Source organism: Anser brachyrhynchus, assembly GCF_964034855.1.
Source record: "Anser brachyrhynchus genome assembly, chromosome: 11".
In the NCBI taxonomy this organism is placed as follows: Eukaryota; Metazoa; Chordata; class Aves; order Anseriformes; family Anatidae; genus Anser; species Anser brachyrhynchus.
The window spans coordinates 17,436,893-17,455,463 of record NC_137706.1 but is presented as its reverse complement, the minus strand read 5'-3'; the positions used below and the strand labels follow the sequence as shown (position 1 = coordinate 17,455,463).

At 39.5% G+C, this 18,571-nt stretch overlaps 1 long non-coding RNA gene across 3 annotated transcripts in view; it reads right to left on the bottom strand.

The window, feature by feature from the left end:
• LOC308200849 overlaps positions 1 to 10,604 on the bottom strand; it is a 550,918-nt gene extending 540,314 nt beyond the window's left edge. Inside the window, exons 1-2 of one of the 3 annotated variants that reach the window (XR_013955866.1) lie at positions 9,871 to 10,604; positions 9,238 to 9,728 (exon numbers count right to left, since the gene is read on the bottom strand). This is a non-coding gene — a long non-coding RNA (uncharacterized lncRNA). The remainder of the gene's footprint in view (positions 1 to 9,237; positions 9,729 to 9,870) is intronic. The other 2 variants (XR_013955867.1, XR_013955868.1) reach the window with 2 other exon arrangements.
• Between the last annotated feature and the right edge of the window lie 7,967 nt (positions 10,605 to 18,571).

Below are 18,571 nucleotides of genomic sequence, written 5' to 3'. Positions count from 1 at the left end.
CAACTTCTTACAGAAAAGAAAATCCATAGAGAAAATATATCCAATAAATGATTTCAGACAACCCTGATTTTTTTGAACCAGGAGTAATAACTATTTTGTTTTAGAACGAGAACCGTACCAGAGTGACTGGAATCCTAATACAAGACACAAAGCTGTCCTCATTTTAAGCTATCTATCCATACAAAAGAAATAAGAACTAATTGCAAGTTATCTGCTAGAATTTGTAATACTTTTTTTCCTGACAAAAGAGAGCATTGCATACATTGAGATTGCAATTATATTATGACACAAAAAACAAGTCAGAAAACTTAGATCTAATGGTATGATTCTGTCCCAAGGAATCGCCAACATTGTTTTTCTCTTCTCAAACTTTAAATTCCAAATAGGAAAGGAGCATGAATTTGAAACATCTCTATTTCCACATGACTATTTTATTTTAGTATGCTCTGTTAATTATACTTTTAGATAAACATTTCAGAATCCTCTAACAACACAATTTACTGTTTCTCCCTAGAAGGAGGCACCTCTAGAATGTTTTAAGAGGTATGTGAATCAGAAGCTTTTTTTTTTTAACACACACATATAAAGACTAACAAGACACCCTACTCCCTAGAAAGCAATTATATTTAAATCTAGTGTCAGTTTTAAGTGAGGAGAGAAAGGAAAGTCACTAAAGATCAGAATTTAAAAAGCTATGTATGCACATATACAAAATTGTTCATTCATTCTTCCACAATATAGTTTGAAATAATCTGAACATTCAATACTAAATTTTACAGAAATAAAGCTGTTCTTTTTCAAAAAGCTTTGCCTTTTTTTCTTCCGGTTTTCATAAGAGTTTTCCCTTGTCTTCTGCATTCAGTTGAGCATATTTTAAAGCAACGAAAATTTTTCCATCACATTATTATAACAGAAATTGAGACAAATATTTGCATAATGAAAAATTATTGTATAGATAATATCAATAAGTATGATTAAAATCATCTATTTGGGGGAGTTGAAAATGGAAAGATGGAACTAATATTTATAAATTACCACTGTAAAATTAATAACATTAAATTTTTTTAAAATAACATGCAAAGCAGTCAGCAAATGTTTTGTTTTAAACCTCTTTTTATAATATTGGTGTTGCATTTTCCACAATTAACTGGTAACTTAATCCATCAGAAGTACATACAATTAAATCAACTATAAGGAGATGAAATTACTCTTCATATTTCTCTTCCCATGCAGAGAGAATTCCAAAATTAAAGTAAATTAACTGTGTTATTGAAATCCACTTGCGATCTTGATTTTAGATTTAAACAATATTTTAGCAAATACTTAAACAGGCAATTACTGTTTATATAGTAAACAGAAAACTGCCTGCAGTTTTAGATGAACTAGATTCACTAATATTGACAAGTAAATAGCTGTTTGGACCCGGAATAAGACTTAATTACTATAGTCAACAACATTCATTATTGAATGCAGCATACAGCTTATATTAAAATAACAAATATGTAAATACATTATATTTGCCCATATTTCATACTAAGAAATTAGAAAATATGAAAATGTATAGAATATGAAATATGCTGGCACTAGAAATAGCAGGTATGAATCACTTCAGCAAGCTTTCAGACTCAAAAATCCAAATCTTTTCTTTCCAAAGAAAACACATTAATTAGGCCCCAATCCTGCAATGGGATCAAAATCTTTATAAGAGTCAGACTCTCTGAATGCAGTATAGTTCAGACCAGGACCCTTAACAGGCTCACAGTATTTCTTTCCTCTTGATTTGAGCTATTATCAAATTAAAGAACTACCACAGCTTGACTTTCTGCCAACTGTACTTGAATTTTCAGAGAACAGCTTTATTCCTTTTATAACCTATTTTTGAATGAATAGTAATGCTAGCTGTAGATACTATTGCCTGAACATCACCAAAATTAAATAATATGAGAAGATGTGCCTGGTCCTAGGGGTAGAGTGCTACTTTTCATTGTCTATTAAGGCTCTGTGAGAAGAAATCTCTGAAGCTGCCCCCAAACTGCCCTGTAAAGGCATGTTAAAGCTTCCTGTCTTTCCTTGTCCCCCTGCAGAAAAATTGCTGCCTACCCAGACCAGGGAGTTTTTCCCCAAATACACAATAAGGAAAAACCTGCAGAGATCTCCCCACTGGCTTTGTCCCATGGTGCAGCTTCCAATGACAATAGCATAGAAATAGTTGGGGTCTGAAATATGAAGCATGATCGCTCTGGACAAGCAGCTGCTGCACACATCACACAGGAGCTGTAGCATGTAATAACTCTCGGGTCAGCATGGATGTCTACAGTAAAATCAGACAGCTGAAAAACAGCCAGTAGCAACTTCCGGCACAGACCTGTCAAAGACGCACTTGCTGAGGCTCCTTGGTAGGTCCCAGAAAACATTTTGGCTTTTGTGCTAGGGTCTACAAAACCTTATACAAGTTTTAGGCAATGCAGAGGACCCTAACCACAACCCCCAACAGCACACTGGAACAAAGCAGTCATGTTGTATTTCCAAATATAAGTTTACATGCAGGAGGGAAGAAGTGTCCCAGCTCCCCAGGAAAAACCACATCTCTAATTTCCACTTTAGATCATTTAACAACTTGCAAGCCCTTTGCATCAAGCCCTAGATTTGTAGCCATTCCAAAAAAAAATGGGTTTCATTTCTAGCATGAAAAACACTTCCATCCAGACCCTTAGTTATAACACTTTCTGCAGCAGATCCTACAGTGGCCAGCTCAGACCTGGGCAAAAGGGCTTGACCAACTCTGAGTCCTACCCACTCCAGAAAGGAGCTCCTTTTTTCCACCTTTGCAAAGAGCACCGTGGAGGGAAGCAACCATACAGAGACACTGCTCACAGCTCACCCAGAAAGCAAAGCAGCTGCAGCTCCACAGGCTGCTCTCAGGTTTGGGAGGTGGATTTTCCTTGCCAGTTTGTCTTAAATGGATAACATGGATTTCACAAGAGGAACTAACCATTGTAAAATGGCTTTAGTAATCAATATATCAGTTTTTGTATCAGAAGGACTTCAGTAACATATTTCACAACCACAGTGGGTTGGAGAAAAAACATGTCAGCATTAGGTTACAGTATGACTTACTCAAGCCATGCTCTTCTCTGTATTCAGGTGTAATTCCCCTGAAATCACTGAGAATTGGCTTGAGTAAGGAGTAAGGTTCACTCAGTGGTAACTCTGAAGTTAAGATATCCACTGTTTCACTATAGACCATTTCAAGGACTAGCTCTGATTACTCTTCCCCAGCAAGGAAAAAGCTGAGCACTCACATTTCAAAATCAAGGGTGGGCTGATAGGGCTGCCAAATCTCCTCCAGCATCACAGCACACTGAAAAATGGCAGCTCATTGTTAATACTCTTCAGAAGCCCCTTATTTCCATTTACATGAGTTCATTAGGATTACACAGGTGACTGATGTTATATGCTAAGTGTCTCCATGATTGCACAAAGTGCCGTATTAACAAAAATCAAAAATAAAAGTGGTTTGTCAAACACTATACATAAAACGTTGCTGAATGCTTCATGGGCATCTGTTTTAGCCTCCATATGCCTGCACACTATGAAGCAATCTTTAATTACATGATCATGCACAAACTTCATCCTCAATGATGGTAGTTCTACAACATTACAAGCAACAAAACCCAAGGGAAGGAGAACCTAGGGCTACTTCCCTGCCTTCTCCAGTAATGCTGCACCAATATAAACCTGATCTTGTTATTCTCAGGTTTTCAATGGAACTAAGCAGCTTGTTTCAAGACATAGGAGTGAAAACAGCCTGCAAAACCAACTGTCTTTACCTTGCCAAAGTCCAGTCACCTTGGTAAATTTTACATCAGTTTTTGCATCAACCCAAGCATTTACTGGTAGGATTATTGTAGTCCTCCTCTCCTTCTTTTCTCCTTACCCTAGGAAGAACATGAAGGCTGACCCTACAAAAGCATCTGCTTGCAATTGCACCTACAAACACCTTGAATTCCTAAAATCCAGAGCTTACCACCCTATTCCAAAGGCAATGCCTAAAATCAACTAGCTAACCCGTTTTACCATGAAAACACACTGAAAAGTTAAGAGCTGTTTATATATTGCACTCCGTACACCACATGTCAGTTAAATAAGTACGGATCCAGGCAAAATACAAGTATCCAACTGATTCATCCCTGATCCTAACACATAAGCCTGTATGCATCTTTACTCCTAGGAGCAATCCCAGCTACTTCAGCAAGAGACTGCTGAGGGAAAAAAATCATGCGGAGAAATTAGTTCACATTAAGCTTAAAAATAGTGTTATTTCTTCCTTTACATAATTTGCTGATTGATTCCTGATTTGGGGGGTCTTTATGGGAATTTTGTATGAATGGCACTTCTGCAGCAGGCAAAGTGACAGCGAGTCTCGGGTGGATTTCTGGACAAGGGAATAATATTGTATCATCGTGTCTGCGCGGTGCCCTCTCCATGCACAATAGCTCTGAGTGGCAGTGCATGGTAAGCGGATGAAGCAGTAAGAAGTGTATGATCTGATGAGCTTGGCTAAGCTGGGGGCGTCTCCTCTACTCGGCTAAATTAAAAACCTCCCTGCAATTTCAGCCCTAATCACCCCCTCTGATGCTGTAATTGATGATGGTCAGTTAACTCCTTCACTCCCAAGGCCATTTATCAGAACCTCGGGAACTGTGCTTTAGCCAGCTCCTCGTAGCTTACATCACTTGGATTTAGCTTTTTTTTTTGAAAAATTTAGAAATATTAAATAAATGATATGAAGTATACAGAGAGTCACAGCGTAAATATTTCATGGCAGGTCTCCGGTTACGTTAGAGCCATGGTGCCTCACTCCCAAGTGGCACAAGCTGTCTTTAAGCCTGGTTTGTGGAAAATCTCTCCTCTTCAATGGCACTGAGACATACATTGGCTTCTCTGCCACTCTCCTCCCTGTGGCTGGCACAGGCAACATGCCAGCAGCATTATTACACCCTTGCACCTCCCAGCTGGCAAAACAGCCCTTTGCAGCCTTTACCAGTTGGTGCAAGCTGCTCTAACTTGTGTTGAGAAACCAAACCAGAAAAGAAAGTCCTATTTGCATTTTCAGCCTGATTCCAGACACAGCCCCTGTATGCTCTACATACAGGCTTACTGTTAGCTCCTACACAACATGTTCCAAACTTAATAACAAAGGTGTGACTAGAGCTGTTAAAATGATTCCAGAGCTGAAACAATATCTTTCCATTCCACCTTCTATTTATAAAGGTTTGTAAGGAATTGTCTGTACAGTGCATTGTTCTTCTCTTGCAGAATTCTTTAAATCTGACTCATACAAAGGAGGAAAAAAATCTATAAGATGTGATATATGTTTATACTCGGCTGAATAAGAGGCTTTTCAGCATTGGGAAATCTATAGCATGAATTATTCTAACTGATTTATAATAGACAGCAATGCCTTAAGGACACTATTCTGACTATTTGTGCTTTCATAACAGGGTCGATGTACTAGCTGCATCATATTCAGTAAGTAGAGTATCCAAAGTTTATGTCCACATACCAGTTTTAGAATGACAGCCTATTACTGTACTTTAGATGAGGGCAAGAGGCCATGCCCTCCCCCCCAATTTTTTAAGGTTGTAACTTTTAACATTGTGTCTTGAAAGACTCAAATCTGCATGCAACTTATAGTTAACATAGTTCCAGTATCAACACTGAATCATCATGCCTAGATTTTTAAATCATCCCAAGCTGTACTAGAACAGCAGCAGCAGCTGAAGTCTTATCTTACTTTAATTTCTGTTGTGTTCTTTGCTCTCTTTTCTGCATGGGGAATAGGCTGCAAAGTCTTGATAGGGTGAGGCAATTTTGTGTACAGATCCCAGCACTTCCTATTTACAGAGTGGCAACCAGCTGACTCAGGAGACATCTGGATATCAAAAGATGTGTCAGCTCAGTGGAGACCAAGGCAGAAACCCGTTTTGCAGCTCACTGCTTGAGTAGCAGAGGTTCAAAGCTGCCCCGATAAGATGCTTCAAGACTACTCTACCCAGTGACTAATAGCTGACTGGTGCCTGATGGGCAAGAAAATTGGATGAACTGATAGACCTTTCCACCTAAGGTACCATTCCTTGTCTTCTGTCTGTGTAGGAGGGCAGTAATTTTTCTAGATGCTTTGATAGATGAAAGCATTGATTCTAGAGAGCGATTCCTACCCAGGTAAGTGATTCATCTTGTAAACAGTACCATATTCTCATATACTACACCATTTTCCAATATAAAAAGGAAAAATACACCTCTTTACTTTTCTGGATCCATGAGAAGGACAGAGTCCTGGCTGGTTTCAGACAGTCTTTGATCAAGCCCTACTCTAAGGTAACAGAGTGAAAATATAGTAAAAGACAGGGAAATAACTTTAGAGTCCACCTCCCTTGCTGCTGTTATTCTTGAAAGAGATCATTTCTCAGGCCCCCAAAGTAACCACACCACCCCCCTCTTCCAATACTGCTTGCAGTGTTTGACCAATGAAGTACAACGCCAAAGTTCGTATCAAATTAGGACACGACAATTCAGTCCCTAACACAACAAGAAGAGCTGGCCCTGAAGATCTCCCACCACAACCAGGATAACACGTGGCACTGGAAGATGGTGTGTCTGCCAGTCAGTAAATGAATTTAATTAAGCAGCAGAGTGACTGGTCTCATATGGCTGGAACTGTTGAGTGTAGGTGTGTGTGTGCATGCACACTCGACACATTAGCAGAACCAAGCCAAACTGCAGAAGAATCCATAAACTTCTCTTGTAGCAATTAAGCTAAACAGACCCTTGCTCTGCCCATGCCAGTAGGACATCTACTGGACTTGACTTTTCAGGAAATTACTTACTGCTTGAAAGGTAACACATAGGAAGAAACATGTGCAAAAATACAGAGTTTTGAATTCTATATGCCTTGTTCTGTACTTTGCACTGCTTTACACCAGTTTGAAGACAAAGACATGAGAGAATTAAGCATGTTAATGAAAAATAATTTAAAGAACATCTAAGAAAAATATCTCAAGATCAGGCTGTCCCCTTTTCAGGTCAGACTTGATAGCTTTGCTCACAGAAAAAGCATTACTTACTGTTATTAAAGGAAATGTGCCCAAGACATTGAGGAAACTATTCCATTTACTGGACCTATATGCAGCTATGCTTCTGTATCCAAATGACATGCAAACTACTAGTACACAATCAACTGTGAAAGATAATGTATTCACTTTTTGAATATATACTTCTTTATATACTACTGACTAGCTCTCAGCATCTATTCAGGCACTAATACCAAGACCACTCCAAAAACATCTTTCCTTTTTGCAGTCCCTTTAGGGCAACAGAGACAAGGGCCACAAACCAATTTAATTGGCCAGTGGGGATTTCCCTTAGAGGAGAAAGCACTCAGACTATGTAGGACTGACATCTTACTCCGTTCCCCTTTTGTAGTCTGTGACAGGAATGAGTCTATTGGCGACAGGCGAGACACCAGCCATATGGCCACGGCACTTTGTGTTACAGCTATTGGGGACCAACCGATCTCCTAACAGGACAACTGAAACCCACAATAAGTCAGTGCAGGCCACCATACACCTGAGGTTTTCCCTGCAGAGTTCTAGAAGATGGCAAGCAAGCTCCATGTTATCTTTGATTTAACCTTATTCCCAGAGAGTGCTTGTGAAGAACACCCAATGAGAGACTCCATCTAGTCTGCTGGCCTTTGCTGGCCTTCCATTCCCACTTTCTTACTTTGAACAGTTTCATTGTAAATGAGTAAAGTATTAGAACATTAACTTATATTGTACTGCAAAGTCTATTCCAGTAAACATGTCAAAATTGGCATCATTAATAATAATACTTAACACTTACATAGTGCTTTACGTTTTCAGAGCACTGTAGACATTAAGTTAATTAACAAGTGACAGTTTCACAAGCAGAAGCTCTCCCTGCAACACTAGTCTGTATGCCTGAATTTCTCACAAAGTCTCAAACTCTGCATTAATCCACTTGTCTTTCATCCTTCTGAAAAGATTATCTTCCTTTTTATTCGCCTCCTTTGGACATATACACCCATGCTTTTAAAAACCAAGCCATTAAAAAAATTTAGGTGGAAGAACAGTGACTTAACATAAGCTAATTGGAAAATCCACATTACCCTACTTTTCAGCCTAAATTACACAAAAATCAGAGCTCTATCAAGCACATATCTGGACAGAATATGTCTCTAAATGGGTGTAAAGTGTACTTAATATTGATTGCTCTGCAATTTCCCAAACTGTTCAGAAACAGAGAGACATAATTAGGTTTTATTTGAATTTTTCCTTCGGGTTTGAAAAGAAAGATGGCAAAAAAAAAATCAATACATTAGTCTATCTACAGAAGTAAAGTAAGTGAAACCCTTGTCTCTAGCAATTTATCCTGTGAATTCACTAGGGAGAACAGCAGTCAGTTCTAGCAGCTGTATTTCAGAGGAGGCATGTGCAGCCTGCCCTAATTTCCAAAGCTTAAATTTAGGCATGCCAGTGTCACATCAGGCTTGTCTTCCGCTCATAGCCCACCAAGCAAGATCAGCACCCAAAGGACACGATTGTATCAGAGGTCCTCCATATTTGGCCTACCTAGTCAAGGAGGCATAAAGCCTTACTCAACCTGGTCTTCATCAAGATACTCGAGTTTACAGAGGCAAAAGGACAACTTGAGAAAATGCACCAATAAGCCTGTTTTCCAAGATGCTCATGAACAGTAGAACCCACAATCCACATGGGCAACATAAGCACTTGCTGCCCATGTGAGCCACATGCGTCCACACTACAGGGACACTGCAAACACCACCATGTCCCACAGCACCAGCCTCAAAGAGACCCCCCAAAACCACAACCCAAACATTAGTGCAAGAGTGGAAAGACCCCCCCCCCATTAAGACACAGTCCTATCTCCAGCCAGCTGTGTGCAAGCCATGAGGATTTAAAACATCCTCACCACCACTGAATGGTTTCTACAAAAAAATGATTTCTACAAAAACAAGCAAACAAACAAAAAAAAAAAACAGGGTCCAAAGGAACTGGGGCACCCAGAGCTACTGCTAGCTTTTGGAAAGCCCTCAACATCTCTAGTCTGCCCTCCTCTGAGCTCCCAGCAACAGCCTTAGCACACACATCCAGGAGGAACTGAAAAATCACAAGCAGTATTTAGGTTACTCACGTCTGATGTCCTCAGATTCAGGATGGGGCCGGGCTTTGCAGAAGCATCTCCACCAGAACACTCGTAGATCTTCAAGATGGAGCCTGATGCAAGGACAAGGCTTTCAACTGTGATGAGGCCATGTTGAAGCACTACAGCTGCCTGCACTGATGAGGGAGCACCACAGCAATCCACTCTTCCAGCAGCCAAATCCTAGGGCCTCCATTCCCACTCTTTTATGGCAGGGCAGTGCAGAAGCCACAACTAAAATCATCCACCACCCACCAAAATGGCAGTTCTGAGGGCAGGCAAGGTGCTGCAGCTGGGCAGCCTACCTCGTTTGGGGGAGCCTTGTTTTTGCTGTGGTGCCTTGCTGCAGGCTCTCCTCTCATATTCAGTCACAGTGCCCCTGGTCATTACGTGCCACCATTTTCCTCAGTATCTGTGCAACTGCTGGCAGCTTTTCTTAAAATCCCAGCTCCTGGAGTCAGAGAGTTTGTGCTTTTCTGGCCCTGTTTCACAGGAGAGTTTGTGGCTGTTATGGCCTGCTTGAAAACATCAACAGCTAAACCACTTCAAACACACAGGTGCCACCAGAAGAGAAGAAAAAAAAAAAAAACATTACAAGTGCCCTTCCCTCCATTTTATAAGCACCTGGAGCCCAGCATAGGCTGAGAGGCCTTGGTCCCCTTCTCCACAAACTGCTCAGGCTGTGCCCCCGTGGCTCTGGAAAGCAGCTTCTCTGTACAGCACAACTGCTATGAGGATTTGGCCATGACGTGAATGTTAATTTATAGCGTAACAGTTATATTGGGAAGTGATGTTTCTTCTCATTTAGTTCATGTGTAGAAGGGGGCACAGCCCTGTGTGTGCTCAAGGTGTGGCAGGCAGGGAAATTTCTGTAAACTCTTTCAGGTGGCACTTCCTGTGGGGTCAGACCTTCAGCTGATGGAAATCAGCATTTCTTTGCTAAAAGCAAATGGTCACATATCCTGATTATTCCAACAAATCCATTACTTAAAAGTGCATCATAAGATCTAAATGCCTGCTAAATTAATTATTTTAGATCCAAAAATATTTTTTTTTTATTTCACTTCAGTATAAAGACATCTAATGCCAATAAACTGTTTGGTCACGGTGTGCTTATGCACAAACATGCACACACAAAAATAGCCAAACTAACTTATTCGGCTAGGATGAGTGATTCTGAAACAACCTTAACACTAACACGCCAGCGCACAGTGCGAACAACAATTCACAATTTCTCTTCCTCTAATAGACAGCTCAAACACTGGCGAAGCTCCTATCAGAGCATTTAATATCTGCTGTAAGCCTCTGTTTAGCAGGAAGATTACATCCCCCAGATTTCACAGTTCAAAAGTTCATGCTGTACTGTTCTATTTATAGACTTGCCTGACATTGCTTCTTCTTTAGTATAGATATTCTGAAAAAAAAAAAATCAGTCTGAAATATTTTGGAACATCATTTTAAAGAGTTTATTTTGTGCAGACAGCACCATCTCTCAGTCCTGCACCCAGTCATAAGGAGCTCTTGTTTGCTAGCATGAAGTTTGCAATTAAAATTTCTTCTGACCTCTCATTAGACTTGAAACTTTGAAAATAAAGTTACAATTCAGAACTGAATAATCAACACTAAAATCAACATATGCTTTGCTTCTAGTTAATAATTTTATCAGGAGGAACACTATGGTTAAAAAATAATAATAATTTTGAGAGATCCACAGGTTAAAAATTACTTTTGCTGGAAAAGAATGGTCATGAACAGAAAGACTCTTCCAGCCTGTAGTTGCTTGATTATTTTTGTATCTAGTTTTCCTTTCCCATTGTATGTATTTTATGTAGGTCTTTCAGCAAGTAAATCCCTCATACTCTATCTTGGTGCAGGACTGCTTTAGAAACACAAAATAGATATTTTAAGTCATCTCTAGATATTCAGTTCCAGAGAGATAAGATGCAGGCCTCAGTCTAATCTCATTTACACAGATCAAAATCAGAACTCATTTCACTGGAGTAAGCAGTGCGACACTGCTGTAAACCTGCACTGCTTCTTACTTGGGGCAGTTTTGTGTGTAACGTTTTTAACACATCTCTGTGCCAACTCATTTGAATGCATTCTTTAATCAAACCTCTCTTTTAAAAACAAGGAGGCACTCGTGTTTGTGAAGAGCTCTGGCCTGCCAGTGCTTTCAGGTCAATGTCGTACACGCACAGCCTCCATCCAGCTTGACCCTGCCCTGATCTGGGGTTGGCAGTATCACGTTGATTTGCCTTTTCATTCCTCAGTGCAAATGATCAAATAGCTATTTTATAGCTGGACTAAAAAAGGAAGAAGGTAGTGAGAGGGAAAGCTTCTGAAGCAAATTAAGGAGAGGTCTCAGATTCACATCTTCTGGAGCTACAGAATGAAAACAAAACTGCGCTGCCATCTTCATTACCAGAATTGGGTCTAAGAGTCTTGCCTCTAAGTACGCGTCCTTGCCATCTATTTAGCAAAGCACTTTATGATTGTTGAATGTGTTGACTATCTTTCAAGTGCTGTCATCTAGTTAGAGAAATGATTTACTTACTGATTCATCTGAATATTAAAAAGATCAGACAGCATTTCTCAAAAATATGTTGCTCTGTAAGAAGCAATGTTGGTGCTGTGGTTAGTTTGCTGAGTGAAGCGCAGGTCTGAGAGATTTTTATAACTGAATCCAGCATGTCTGGGGCTTGTGCACTGTCTTTAGGTCAAAGCTAGCTGAAGTATCCCTTAGTCACTTGCTGCACACAGCATCATCTTCCAGGGAGCAGCTTCTCACCATCTTTTCTGCTCCATGTTTCATCATGGTGTCATGGGCTAGAGGGGACACAGGGCTGTATATGACTTTTCTGCACTGTAAGTAAGGATCAGAAACAGTGGGACAACCTCATTCTTTTCCACAGTACTCCAGAGGTCATAAAGTATGTGCTTGAAGGCACATGTGTATTTAATCAGTTCGGACGTTAAAGAAAATCAAGCTCAATTTTATGTATGCCCTATCCAAAGGGAACTCTAGCTTGCAACCACAGAGCCCAGATTTCAGGCATATATCTTGCATCTTTACAAAGGAACACAATTTTCTGCCTAATGCTATTCCACTCCCTTTTCCCGAGGGGAAAGCACCTTCTGAAGGCATAATCTGTAAGCTCCTTAGCCAGCGTATCTTCTGACAAGCTTTGCCCTGCTAGTCCTCACAAAGCAGCCCGCACACCCTCGGTTCACACTCCTCTCAGCTGAGATGACAGAAGCAGGGCATTCTGAGTGCCACTTCTCATGCTCAAACTGCGAGTAGCGAACTGCTTACACAAATCCTCCTCTTAAAGTGGCTGGCCCAGCGTGACAGCTTTCGGCGTGGTAATGCAGAGCTGTACACCTGCAAGAGCCAGCTAGCCTGCAGTGGTGAGAATGTTTTGATCGCAGACTGCAGTAAATATTTAATTATCGTGTGATTTCGTCTGTGGAAGCCTCAAAGCATTTCTCAATATCAATACTTGCTCTAGTTATATGTAACCATCTTTCAACATTAAGAAATATATTCAGGAGTGATAATAAATATTTCATAAAACTGTAACTAAAACCTGTTTGTAGACTAGAGGTGACCTGCTGCTTATTCTGAGGTGAGAGAAAGTACTTCAAGAACGTATTAATTTCAAATAATTTTAAAGAAGTCTTGTATTTGTTGGATATCTGCTTTACCCAGCTGAAAATCAAGGCCACGATGACTCAGTCATTATACTGTAACGTGAATTCACTATCCTCCCTTCATACAACATACACAGCATGATTCAAGGTTAAGCATAGAATATCAAAAGACTCATAGCATGGACAATTTTAATGGTAAAAGAACCTTGACTTTTACTGATTATATTAGTTCAACTAAAATTGACCTTCAATATATGAAGATTTCATTTTCACAAATAAACGGTATGACTTATGCCTTTTATTAGGCTTACAAAAAAGTAATCAGAATTGAAGCTTTCAAGGCCACAATCTCTTTTTCAGTTTAAATTACTGATAACGGAAGGAAACAGTTATGAGATCTTAAAAGCTAAACTAATCTTTTTTGTTTGTTTGTTTCTTAGTAAAAGGCAGTAGTATTACTAGAGGGGTCCCACTAGCTAGCATTGCTGCTAAATAACAACATGCCACTTTCCAACACTATCACCAGAGTTGTCGCTTGTGCATATTTATCCAGTTAATGGGATGGATTTATTACAAGTATTGAATAATTTGGACCCAGCCGACACTGATGTATTTTATGGCATGTGGTCAACACAGCTATTACGGCATGGATCTGCAACTGCTCTATAAACTGGAGCATACAGTCATTAAAATGAATGAGCACAAGTGTTTGTTATGCTGTTTTTAATTATATGTTTATCTCCTTCTCTTTTATACTTCCATTTTATTTATACCACATGTGGTCACATATGGGCCATGGATGTCATCTTAGGGAGTTTAGGCAAACCCTAGGCAATCATCTTACTTTATTTAGGAGGGTATAACTTATCTTAGCAGCAATTATAGAACTATACATCTTCATTTACATCCATATTCTTGATTTTCAGTGAAGTCCAATATCCAGAGCTGAGGGTATACTAAAGCAAAAAGATTTCACCATCGTGTGGCACATTGATTATTGGAAGGATTGGACTCAACTCCCTGTTAGGAGCTGGACTCAGTGATCCTTGTGGGTCTCTTCCAACTCAGGATATTCTATGATTTTATGATTTTAATGTTTATCACAGATTAAAGAGAGCTTTATTATTTAAATTAGATATTTACCTTATAAATTCCTGAAGGAGTTGCTTTAATAACTTTTGTAGAACAGAAAACCCTGGAGACAAAAACTTATGGAACTATTAGTTTAATAACTAATAGTTTGAAATTGTAATTTAAGGCACAAATTAATGCTACTTACAGGGCTCAGTTCTGTTTTCTTTAAGTTCTGCCAAGTGGATAAATATAATTCCCTTATGTACTGATGAAAATTAGTCTGAAATGATAACACAGGTATTGGAGGGTATCTCTGATAGTACAGCTCTACTGCCAACAGACAGGGAGCCACTAGAAACCTGACTTTATGTAATGGTACATGAAACCCAGGGGACCGGTCCATGCCTCTGGGGGCCATTGGCATCCTGTTAGGCCTACAGTTTATGCCATGAAGGCCCTTTGACTTGTTCTTAATTGGCTTATGGGCTTATTCTTCATATAATTTTAACAAAAAGATTAAAAGGAAATTAAAAGCACTCTTCAGTGAGTTGTATTACCTTCAAGTTTGCTTTCTGTGAATGTTAATGCCAGAAAGCACAATCATCTGAACTTTCATGAAAGTCAAAGACACCGTTTTAATACATGTACTTCCTTTGGACAATTAGCAGTCAGAGACTTGCTAGACAGTAGTTTCCAGACACACGTGCATCTATGAAAAATTGCATGTATATATACTTTACTTTTCCCACTGGGTGGGCTATCAGTTGTACTCCCAACTTCAGCTCAAGGCCTATATCTTTCACATGACAGAATGTGAACAATTTATGCATTTAGCTAAATCAGCTTAACCTGGGTCAAGCTACACCCATGTTGGAGCTCTGCCATCATAAACAAAAAAGAATTATAGATCTGATGGTACATGTTCTGATGAAGGAGAAGCAGTGACACTGGGCTGATCAACGGTTTAACTATGACTCTACTGGCTCCCTCTGAGGACAGGATCAGGTCTACTGAAATGATCAATTTAAGTTTCAAATTGTACTTTTAATTATTTAAAATAGAACATTAGCAGAGCTAGGGAAAAAAAATCCCTTTGTGTCAAACAGTAATTACATCTGACTTCTGCACCGAAAACTCTAAGTGCTGTAGTACTACATTATAACTGCTTAAAAGTATAAGGTTCTTTCTTTTGCATAGTTCAGATTGTGCACTGAACTAGATAGCTTTGTTACTAGGGCACATGGCTTTCCGTTCCTGGAACCCTGCTTGAACTCTTTATTTAAATGAATACACTGGTTTTGCTCAGTCATTAGTAGGCAGTAACTCATATCAAAATGCATTGCATTTAATTCAGGACAGTTGGCAGTCTCTGCACAAGAGAGACTCCAAAATGAGCCAGCATATAAAGGGGGGGGGGGGGGGGGAGAAGGGGGAGGAAATGTCTTCAGCTTAGAGCTGAGGTTACCACTAGGGCAAGGAGGGGATTTTCTCACTCCAGCTGTCTGCATCAGAACTGGTATTCAGTTTCTGGTACTCTGAGGACTGTAATCTTGGTGAGGGGGAGAAAAAAATTCTCTCAAATGCTTACTTGGAGAACAGAAATTTGATAATAAGCCATATAAAAAAAATCAGAAATATACATGCTCGTGCATCAATCACCTCCATTTCAGATGCAATGCCAAACAGAGGGGATGAATGAGGTCTCAGCTCAGTTAGGAAGAGTGCAAAAATCAACAGCACTAAAGCTACTTTTCAGGTTAGCATAATCTTCTGTCTGCAAACACTGTTTTATCTGATTTTTTTTTTTTTATTGGACAGCTGTGATCTTCTCCTTTCAAAACCTTGTCACTGCTGTTCAGCAGAAATGTAAGTGATATGATTAAGGAACATGGCATCTTGTATAATCGGTCGTAATCATTATCTAGGGGTTTCAGTAACATGACACATGCACAGCAACAGCAGCATCTGCTATGGACTGACAGATATCTCTAGCTCAGGATGATGGAAGCACACTCAGGGATTTGTAAACTTGTCTTGGCTAATGCCACTATCCTGATGTGAACCTGTTGTTGGCTACGCTGCTTAAAGGCCAAAGATTAAAAGTGTTTTATAAAGTTCATCGTATCCCTCCTGAACCTACATCTCTGGCTGGTGTGGGATGTATCACCTTAGCAGACCTTTCCCACTTTCACTGATAGGGTGGTACTTTTGGAAGCAGCTGTAAAGAGTAGAACTCTATTTTTATAACATTTCCTCACCACGCATTAAGTCGGTCTTTTACACACACTCTATTAGATTAACTGTGTTTCCAAAGAAGTCAACAAAGTTGAATTGTGTAGTATACTATCTAAGTTATAAACACTAGGGGATGGATTCCCTGCTTCAGGGACATGTGACAGTAACTTCAGTGAGAGCTACCGTGTCCCTGCTGCTTGCTTAGAAGCTCTATACCTTATGTATGTGCTGAAGTCTGCTGGCCATAGCCCCAGAGACACCAGATATATCCTGGACACTTCATAAAGGAGATCTGAAGTCTGTGTCTCCTTCAGCCTGCAGAGACTAAAACCAAATCTCTCACTTTCTGTGCATGTTTCCCAATCACTGTGCTGTTAAAGATCTGAGAGGAATAAAGATGAGAGATGTTTTCCATGCCTTCTTGTTATAACAGGGTCACTGGGAGGCAAATGGCAATGAGCCAGGAGAGGAGCAAGCAATTGAGAACCAGGCCAGAAACTGGATACAGGCAATTTTTTTATTATTATTATTTTGGCAAAATTTAGAACAGCTGTAGGCTGCATTAATTTACTCTGAGGTCTGACTGATTGCCAAAGCCGTGGCTGGGGACATCACTTTTGCACACCAACTGTGGAAATTCATCATTCCTCCCCATTGACATTGGAGGATTGATACCTGGGCACTGTTCATTTATTGTGGTTCCAAAGTATTTCTTTCAGTCACTTCTAGACAGGATCTTGTATTCACTCTGCTTCATTCAACAATTTGTATACATTACTGCAGCCGTATTTCTGGGACTGTTACAAGGCAATCAGACAGTGGGCATGGTGAAGTCAGGCTTGCTCTGCAATGAAACAAAGGGTTTTTAAGCAAACATGGTGGTTTATAAAGGTAAAGTCCATCTAGACAGGCTAGTACCTTTTATTTATATTTGTCATCCATCTCAGCAACAGGAGTGTAGTATTCAATACTCACAGCTGACGGATTCCAAGTAACATTGAGGGTTATTCCCAAGTTACAGCAAAGATAATGTTTTTTATCCAACAGTTGTTAATAAGGTCCACATTGAAGGAAGTCGTAATCTGTCTTGGACAATCTTTAAACAGGTTAAATGCTTTAAATTAATTGCTTACACTTCTGCATATTTTATATACATTCCTACTCCTGAAAAGAACTATAGATCAAGTTGCATCAAACCATGTTATCTAAGAATAACATGGCTAATTGTTCCAAACTTATTTATTCCCACTTTACTTTCTAAAGGCTTTCTGGATAAGGATGTTTCATAACATTTTATATTATGATTCAGATTCCCTTGCTCTCACCATGCAGGACCTTATTCCACAAATATTCTTCTCAGGTTATCTTTTTTTTTGTTTGTTTATGGGAATCAGCTATGTTGATTTATACCATTTGAAAATCTGGACAGTTTAAGAGGATGACTAATGGAGTCAGATGCTCATCAAGTTCAGTGATGGTATCAGAATCTGATTATGCTTGGATCTGGGGACAAAGGACTGAGACCTGATGAAAGGAGAAGCAATTAGTTAACCACCTTTATGAAGGAGACAAAGACAGAATGCAAATGCACCTGCCTCTTTAAGGCTTCCTCTACTACTGCCTCATGGAACAAAAAAAAATTGTTTTGCTTTATTCTCAAATACAAACATATTGAATGATTATTGTGTCAGTGCCAGGATGTAGGTATCAAAATTCACTCTTCCTTCTTGTGTTCTTGCAGGTCAAGGTTTGAAAGAAAAATATGTGTATAAATAAAACAGGCACAGATCAGATGTAAAATTCCACCTGCTACGTTTATTAATGTGATTCTGCCTGTGAAAATGTAATGTCTAGAATTAGGTATCCTGGAAGTACAGCTAAATAAACTTAAACAGAATTTTGAATAAAGATACATTTGGGTATATAAACCAAGATGAGATTAAACGTAATATAATCAAGGGTACAAAACAGAATGCGACACAACAGGGCAATGATCAGTATTTCCACTCTTTAAAATTGCATTTTTACATTGCCACAGGTGAAGTTACTATAGCTTCTCCCACTTTCTGCATAGATGTTAGCAGGTGTTCCTGCCTTCCCTTTGCCTCTGAGACAAACACCTGCTAATATTAGCTACCTACTTCCAGTCCACACCAGAAGGAGCTTAGCAGATGATATTTTCATTGGATTGTGCAATAATGTGAAGTCTTCTCTAATCTTATTTGGCACATTACCCATTGGATTTATGGAAATCCTCAATGAACTTTAACCTGGAGGTATAACAGTCACATAAACTTCGCATGTGAGTGTGTGTTGTGGTGGTCATGAGGTGTGCCCTTGACTTTACTTACTGCCTAAGTCT